A 9,166-nucleotide genomic window follows, 5' to 3' on the forward strand; every position below is an offset into this window, starting at 1 on the left:
CATCCATGAAGCAACACCCCAACGGCCATCCATGTGTTCCAGCGGAACCATCCCAGCAGCAAAAGCATCCCAGTAATCGGATCATCCCCAAGCCGAGTCCTCCACTTCATTTCCAGCAAATAAATCCCAACTTGTTCCATGAGTCTTCTCAACTTCCCAACGTCAATATCTTCCAAGCTTCCCATCCCAAGCAACCGCAGCATTTAGAATTTGGAGCACTCGTGGCGTCCGCAATTCCCTCTAATCCCTGCATTAAGTAACAGCAAAGAGGATCATCATTGTCCTTGTTTTGAAATGGGGAGGAGAGAGAGAAAGGGGTAGCCTATAAAAGGGCCCAGGCGAGAGGAGAGGGGGAGGAGGCCTTCCATTTTTTTGGGAACCGACTACATCTCCCAAGGAGTCCACGAAGGAGAGAACCATTCGGAAGGGAACCCCCCACCCCATTCAACTCCAAGCTTTTTATCCAGGAGGACACCTTTCATTTCTTTTTGGAGGCCACTACATCTCCCTGGGAGTCCACGAAGGAGAGAAGCCATCCAGTGGAGATGGGGAGCATGGAAAAGAAAAGAAACAAAGTGCTCTGTTTCTAAATAAAAAGGGAGAAAGAGTTTATGTTTTATTCTTTTTCTTTGCTAATCCCTTTTACAAAAATGCTTCCATCTCATATGAGTAGTTAAATCTCTTGTAGCTAAGGCTAGGAAAAAGCCTAGCATTTTCTTCATGTATTTTATTTAATCATCAATGGGATTTTAATGTTTTTGATTTGATTTATGGTGCAGTAAATTTATAGAAATTATTTCAAACTTATATATTTTTTTGATCTGTTATTTTCCCTGGGAATAACAGATGCTTAGAAATCCCTGTAGTTTAAAATAGGATTACTGTAATGCTGCCCATAAAACTAAATCTATTTTTTTTAAATAGTATTTTCACCGCTCCACTTTCCGGTTAGGTCTTTACTCAGATCTAACTGAGATAATAGGTGATTTTAAGAAAAGCATGATTAAGTGCTAGGCTGAATCCTAATGCCTTAGTTATATTTTTTTTGTCAATCCGAATTTTATTTAGCCTTTAGTTTTTGTTCACTGTCAAATTCCTATGGATTCGATCTCGGACTCACCGAGAATATTACTTTGCTACACCCTATACTTGGGGTATTCTACATTTAATTTTTCTTTTAAAAAGAGCAAGATTAAAATCGTAGCACTGAGACACATGGTCGAATCTCCCGCTCTTCGGAAACAGTATCCGACCTATGAAATTATGCGGCAACCTCATCTTAGCTGATAAAGAGCTAGCTATCAAATTGTCTGAGTAATCAATGTCATCTCTTTCTAAAGTCAGCTGTAGAGCTCTAATCTTGTGCTCTAGTTTGTCTGATGTGGCCTCTCACAAGGGAGATGAAGCAACTGTCCTAGGCTCTCCTCAGAAACATGAACTCGAACTCCATGAACCTCGGACACAAGCCCTTCTGGATCGACCCGTAGGAAAGCATAAAACTCACGAACTAATCCCGGGTAGGTCTTTAAATCTAGGGAGCAAAGATACTCCCATCCTTGTCGTTGGATCCATCCACCCAATCGGAACCCTTCTTGATCCAAAAACTTGGAGTGAATTCTTTTACCTGTTGTAACCAGTCTCCTTGCATACTTAGCAAGTTGAACTGAAGGGAAAGGAGGTGGAGGAGGCTCTGCATGTGGCTCACCTCGTGGAGGCACTGTAGAAGACTCTCTAGGATGATCCTCCACAATAGTTGGGTGTGACACTCTTCCGGCTCGCTTGGCCACCGCTCGTTTGGGTCCCACTTTCACCAAACCCTTTCTATGAACTTGATGTAACGGCTTGGGAGAGCGATCTACCACTGTTTGGAAATGATTGGAGGGGATTGGAGAGTAGGAAATAGAGTTTGTTGGAGGGTACAAGAAATAGAAATGCCCTAATGTTGCTTGCGGGACTCACTATCAGACTCATCAAAAATAACATTAGTTGATTCTTCAACAACAAGAGTTCTCTTGTTGAAGATTCTGTATGCCATGCTAGAAGTAGAGTATCCTAAAAAGATATCCTCATCTAACTTGGCATCAAATTTGCTTAGATCCTCCTTGCCATTGTTTAAAATAAAACATCGACATCCAAATATTCTAAAATATTTAGCAGTTGGTTTCTTATTCTTCCAAAGTTCATAAGGAGTTTTCTTTGTAATGGGACGAATTAAAACATGATTTAAAATATGGCAAGTAGTATTTATAGTTTCAGCCCAAAAGTATTTTGGGAGATTTAACTCACATAACATAGTGTGAGCCATTTCTGCCAAAGTTCTATTTTTTCTTTCAACAACTCCATTTTGTTGAGACGTTCTAGGTGCTGAAAATTGATGAGAAATACCGTTTTCATTACAGAATTCTTCAAAGTGTTAATTTTCAAATTCAGTTTCATTATCATTTTGAATAGCAATTAAGGTAAAATTCTTTTCAGTTTTAACATTTTTATAACATTTCAAAAATATTGAAAATGCTTCATTCTTATGTGCAACAAATGAAATCCATGTATATCTTGAGAAATCATCCACTATTACTAGTCCATACTTTTTTCCTCCTAGACTTGTAGTTCTAGTAGGTCCAAATAGATCCATGTGAATGAGTTCAAAAGGCCTAGTAGTTGACACTACATTCTTTGATTTGAAAGTGATCTTGTTTGCTTTCCTAATTGACAGGGTCCACAAATTTTATCTTTTTCAAGAAATAATTTTGGCACATCTCTTATAAAATTCTTTTTGACTAGTTTTGATATTAAGTCCATACTAGCATGTAGGGTCTACGATGCCATAGGCAACTTGTTTCATTTTTCTTTTCTTCATTAGTGATTAAGCATAATCCATTTTTCTTGGCTAAGTCATCAAGATCTACCATATAAATGTTTCCATGCCTATATTCCATAAGTACAATGCTATTATCTTTAGAATTTGTGATTATGCATACCGAAGCTTCAAATGAAACCTTAAGACCTTTATCACAAAATTGACTTATGCTAAGTAAGTTATGTTTCAAATCATTAACTATAAAATATTTTCTATAAAAATAGATGCACTAATACGGATTTTATCCTTTCCAATGATGTGTCCTTTTTCATTGTCTCCATAGGTTACTACTCCACCATCCTTAGATTCCAAGGTGACAAATTGCTCTATGCCACCTGTCATGTATCTTGAACAGCCGCTATCTAGATACCAATGACTATTCTTGTCATTTGCTGTAAGACACACCTGCAATCAAAATCAAGAATATACTTTAGGTATCCAAACTAAGTTGGGTCCTTTAGGGTTAGTGTTTGATGTTCCTTTTGGAACTCAGATTTTCTTGTATTTTAGCTTGTTCTTTTCACTCAATTTATTATAGCTGAATTTTCTGAAATTGCATTCATATGTGTTGCCCAAGGAGACAACCCAAGAGGGGGGGGGGGGGTGAATTGAGTTTTAATTAATTATTGACCAATTAAAAGTGAGGTGAGTGATTAACTAAATCTTTTGCAAGTGAATTAGTTAGATCACTATATGCAATGAGTGAAGAGTGAAAAAGAGACAATGTCAAATACAAACATAGAAAGGTTTATAGTGGTTCGGAGCCAACTCTTGCTCCTACGTCTACTCCCCAAGCCGCACTTGGGAGTTCACTATAATCCCTAGGATTACAGCCGGTTGTTTTGAAAGCTCACAACCTAACTTGTTGTTTTGACGAGGTCACAACGAACTCGGTCAGTTTTGACAGGCTCACTGACTAGAACCACCCGATTGTTTTTTCGGATTTACAATCATACCCAGTTGGTTTTTTTCGGTTCACCAACCACAACCTTACACTGTTGGTTTTATCTTTGGCTCACCAACAAATCTTACAACCCTTGATTCAATCCCCTGATTGAATCAACTACAAAAGCAAGAGTTTAAAGTTCACAAGGAAAACTTCTAAAAAGCAAATATGAAACAATATAAACGAGATTGAGTTAGAAGCCCTCAAATAGATTTGAGATGAAAAAGTGAGAGATTTTCGATTTCTGAGTCTCCTCTTGAATGAGCCGAAGGATGGAGAATAGTAGGTAGAGCCTTGAATGCGAAGGAATCCTGTTTGGTTTGAGTTGAATGCACTTCTTCCTTCTTTTGCTTGGATTCACTTTTTGGAAGCTCTTGGTGGTTGAAAACCTTTAATGCTCAAATGGAATAACTCTCTTGTTGTCTACTACTATTCACTCTAGCTATTTAAATGATTTCTTTCGAAAAATAGCCATTAGAGAGTGATTTGGAGCCGTTCTGATCCATCTGTATAATCTGACAATGTATCCGTTGGGATCGGAGTCGACTCACGCGATCTGGAGTCGACTCATCTGTTACTGGAGTCGACTCGCACTTTACTGGAGACGACTCTCCCACTATTCTAGATTTGAATTAAAGTGCATGCTTCGTCCTGGTGTCGACTCGGACCAAACTGGAGTCGACTCGCCAACAGCTGGAGACGACTCGGGTACTTAGGGGTTGGCTCGTTCTCAGGGTTCCAGAAACCAAACTTTCTGTTTTTCTTCCTCGAGTCGACTCGGGTTTACTTGGAGTTGACTCGACTGACTTGAGAGGTGACTCGAGATCTTCGGAAGACGTCTCATTCTCGGAGACTGAAAAATTGATTCTCTGTCTTTTGAACTGTTCTGCCTTGGAGTCGACTCGGGCCTTGTTGGAGTCGACTCGGCTAACTTGGAGGTCGACTCTAAAACACTTGGAGTCGACTCATTCATAGGGTCTCCGAAACTGAGTCTCTGCCTTTCAGACTGTTTTCCTCTAGGAGTCGACTCGGACAAACTGGGAGTCGACTCGGCTGATGTGGGAGACGACTCAAAGTCTTCGTGAGTCGGCTCGTTGACAGGGTCTCAAAAACTAACGTTCTGTCTTTTTGTCAGCTTTGCCATGGAGTCGACTCGGGACCATCTGGAGTCGACTCACCAAGCATCGGAGTCGACTCGCAACCTTTTGGAGTCGACTCGTTAACAGGATCCAAAATTCATCGTTCTATCTTTCTGTCTATTCTCAGTCGAAGTCGACTGGAAGAGTTCCGGAGTCGACTCGAGCTTGTGCCAGAAACTCCAAGTGTGCAGGAGTAGACTCACAAGGTTTAGGAGTCGACTCGTGATGCAGACTTTGGTTCAAATGGAGTTCAATACTTAACCAAAATATCTTGAACCAAAGCTCGAGGCACTTAGACAGAAATTCACAAAGATTTTTATGAAACACTAGATTGAATTCATTAGAACAACATAAGACATACTCAAATGCTTTGAGCTCATCAAAATCAATTAGGAATTTACTCAATCACTCCACAATCTTCTTCTTTTTGATGATGACAAAATATTGAGTATTTGTAAAGTGAATTACTCATTCAAGAAATGATTCAAGGTAAAGTTTTGAAATGAATTCAAATGTCTAGTTATTTAGTGTATCCAAAATTGAAGGGTATGAGTCAGTAAATTCTGAAAATTAAAGCTCCCCTTTCATTTGGAATTATATAAGCCTTCAAATCATTGGGGAGCTCCAACGGAGGAATAATGAACCTCGAGGTATCGAATCCACTAAGAACAAATCATATTTTGCTTAAAAATTTTCTTATTTAGTGATTCCCTTTACTTGCAATTATATCATATGTTCTCCCCCTTTTTGTCATCGTAGCAAAAAGGTGAAGATAAAAGATATGCTTTTCATTCATTGTAAGCTTGAATACATAAAAGATGTTCAGAAAATACATAGCACTCAAAACACAAAAGGCACAAAATACACAAGTTCTTAAAAGACTTTTCAATTTATTGCAAGTATTACACAATTGAGTATAATGATTGAAAGTCCAAAAGGACTTCATATAATTTTCAAGAAAATACAAGTCTAGGAAGGTGGACGTCTAGAGGAAGATGAAGCTCCCAAATTTTGTCGCTGACACTCCAGAAGCAAACGAACTCCATCTGAGATATTTTCCAGTTGCACAATAATTTCTGAAGTAGTCCTATTGTGGGTTTGGGTCAGCTGGTTTACGCTGTCAATGTTTGCATCAAGCTTATTGATAACAGCGTTTGCTACCCTTTCAGCTCCGTCATTTAGCTTTAACAGCTTTGATCTTACGGAGTCTTGCATCTTCTTTGTATCTTCTGAATTTCTGAGAATCTCATGTATTGACCCTGAATAAGACTTCTCAGACTGGATAATTCCTCCTTGACTTCAGCAACCATCACTGACACTGCTACTGTGGAGGGGGTCAGATCAGTAGAGGGTGTACTTGTGGTACTCCTTAGCTCTCTCAAAATATCATCCCTCAGAGCTCTAAGTTGCTCACCACTAAGCCTAACCTCAAGGGGCTGCTGAGTTGGTGGCACAGTGGATAAGGGTCCAGCAGTGGATGAAGGGCCAGCAGTGGATGGAAAGGTGGAGGGATCTGTAGAGGTATCCGGTTCAGGTTCAGAAGTGGGAGAATGAGGAGCAGTGGGGTTAGATGGTATGGAGAAAGAAGTTTTCCTAACCTAGGTACCCTCCACCTTATGAAATTCCATTCGGTGGAGAGTCCCCTTGCCCATATGGTCAGTGTAGCGAAGTGAACGAGAGGGTTCCCCTTCAGGGATAGGACCTCAAACTCTCTAAAGATCAAGGTAAAGATCATACCATAGGGAAGACTCAGTCTAGGTTTGTCCAAGGGTTCACAAATATAACTGTAAATGAGTTTAAGAAAGTTGAGAGGGACGTCATATAGGATGTTGAACATGATAGCTAGGTCTCTCTCGGAAATAAAGTCAAACCTACCCGTTTTAGGGAAGAGGGTGTGAGAGATAATACTCAGTAGGTGGCGCATCTCAGCAGAGAGCTGATTTGCAAAGACCTCCTCAATGGGGGACTGGGGTGCTCTCCCTAGAATGGCCGTAAGGGCCTCAGATCTATCAGAGGGGTGAGTGGGAGCTATACCCTCACGAGAAAGGTGGAGGACTCGTGCAATGAGATCCTCCGAGATATAGATAGGGACATTGGCTACACTCCCTTGAATACCGTCGCCACCCGTGTGACGGTGCCATAGAATTTTCGGACTAACCCAGGGTATGTGGAAAGATCAAGGGAACAAAAGTAATCTAGACCTTGAGCCCTAAGATGATGTCCTAAGGTGAACCCTTCTCAGGAGAGAAAGTCAAAATCAACTTTCCTCCCGGTAGAGACAACTCTTCCGGCGCACGAGCGCGAGGGAACTGACCGAGGCGGGGAGGGAACCGGAGGTGGTGATCTCACGGTTCATTCCTCGCCTTGGACTGTCTCTCGGTGCCGCTCGCAACAAGAGGCCTCTTCCGGCAAGGTACAGTGGCTTTTCTGGGCATCCCGACCTATTAAAGGAAGGAGAAACGTGAAATGGGAGGGAAATCGGAGGAAAAATGAAGGGAGGAGGCGGAGACGACCGTGGGAGACGACTCGAGGGTTTTGGAACAGTGGCGGCCGAAAAGAAGGATTTGGAAAAAGTCATTTCGTTTAGGGTTAAAAGACGGATTCCCGACCTCGAGTCGACTCCTGAAAATTCGTGAGTCGACTCGCCCATGAGTCGACTCTCAGAATCATCCGAGTCGACTCGAACTCTGGCACATAACCAAAATATTAGTTATTACCATGCCAAAAGAGAGAGATATGATAATCTTTAGAGCTTAAAGAATGATTTGATGATCATAGACATGGAATACTATATCAAATATAAATTAATGATCAAAATCAATGAACAAGAGAAAAGAATCAAAGGAATGGATCAATCACTCCTAAGCCTCTTCTAAGAATACAAAATCGATCTTCACTCAAGGGTTTTATGAAGATATCAGCAAGTTGATCTCAGTACTAACAAACTCAAGTATCACATCACCATTTAACACATGATCTCTTATGAAGTGATGTCTTATCTCAATGTGTTTAGTTCTTGAGTGCTAAATTGGATTTTTAGTTAGATTTATGGCACTTGTATTATCATAGTTTATGAGAATCTTATCTTGTTTAATGCCATAATCTTCCAATTGTTGTTTGATCCATAGAATTTGTGCACAACAACTTCCAGCAGCAACATATTCGGCTTCCGCCGTAGATAATGCAACCGAGTTTTGTTTCTTACTAAACCATGAAATTATGTTTTCTCCTAAGAATTGACATGACCCGCTAGTGCTTTCTCTATCAAGTTTACAACTAGCGAAGTCAGAATCAGTGTACCCTATTAAGTCTATGCTTGATTTTTTAGAGTACCATAACCTATATTTTTTGTTCCTATTAGATACTTAAAGATTCTTTTAACTGCAATTAGGTATGATTTCTTTGGATTGGATTGATACCTAGCACACATGCATATACTAAACATGTATCAGGTCTACTTGCTGTAAGATATAATAATGAACCGATCATACCTCTATACAGCTTTTGATCTACTGACTTACCTGATTCATTTTTGTCTAGTTTGCATGACGAGCTCATGGGGGTGCCAATTGACTTGTTTCCATCAATATCAAATTTCTTTAGCATCTCTTTGATGTACTTAGCTTGATTGATGAAAATTTCTTCCTTAGATTGTTTGATTTGAAGTTCAAGGAAATAGTTCAGCTCTCCCATTATGCTCATCTCAAACTCACTTTGCATTAATTCAGCAAACTCTTTGCAAAGACAATTGTTAGTAGCTCCAAAAATAATATCATCTATATAAATATGCACTATTAACATATCTTTGTTTTTCTTCTTCAAAAATAAGGTTGTATCAATATTTCCTCTAGAAAATTCATGATCTAATAGAAATTTGCTAAGTCTTTCATACCATGCTCTAGGGGCTTGTTTTAGACCATATAGTGCTTTATTTAATTTGTAAACATGGTTGGGGTATTGATGATTTTCAAAATCAGGAGGTTGTTCTACATAAACCTCCTCATTAATATACCCATTTAAGAAAGCACTCTTTACATTCATTTGAAATAATTTGAAATCTTTATAGCATGCAAATGCTAGTAATAATCTAATTGCTTCAAGTCTAGCTATAGGAGCAAATGTCTCATCAAAGTCTATACCTTCTTCTTCATTATAGCCCTTTGCTACTAGTCTAGCCTTGTTCCTAATCACAACTCCATTTTCATCAAGCTTATTCTTGTACAC

Source organism: Phoenix dactylifera, unplaced genomic scaffold (assembly GCF_009389715.1).
Source record: "Phoenix dactylifera cultivar Barhee BC4 unplaced genomic scaffold, palm_55x_up_171113_PBpolish2nd_filt_p 001218F, whole genome shotgun sequence".
Lineage (NCBI taxonomy): Eukaryota > Viridiplantae > Streptophyta > Magnoliopsida > Arecales > Arecaceae > Phoenix > Phoenix dactylifera.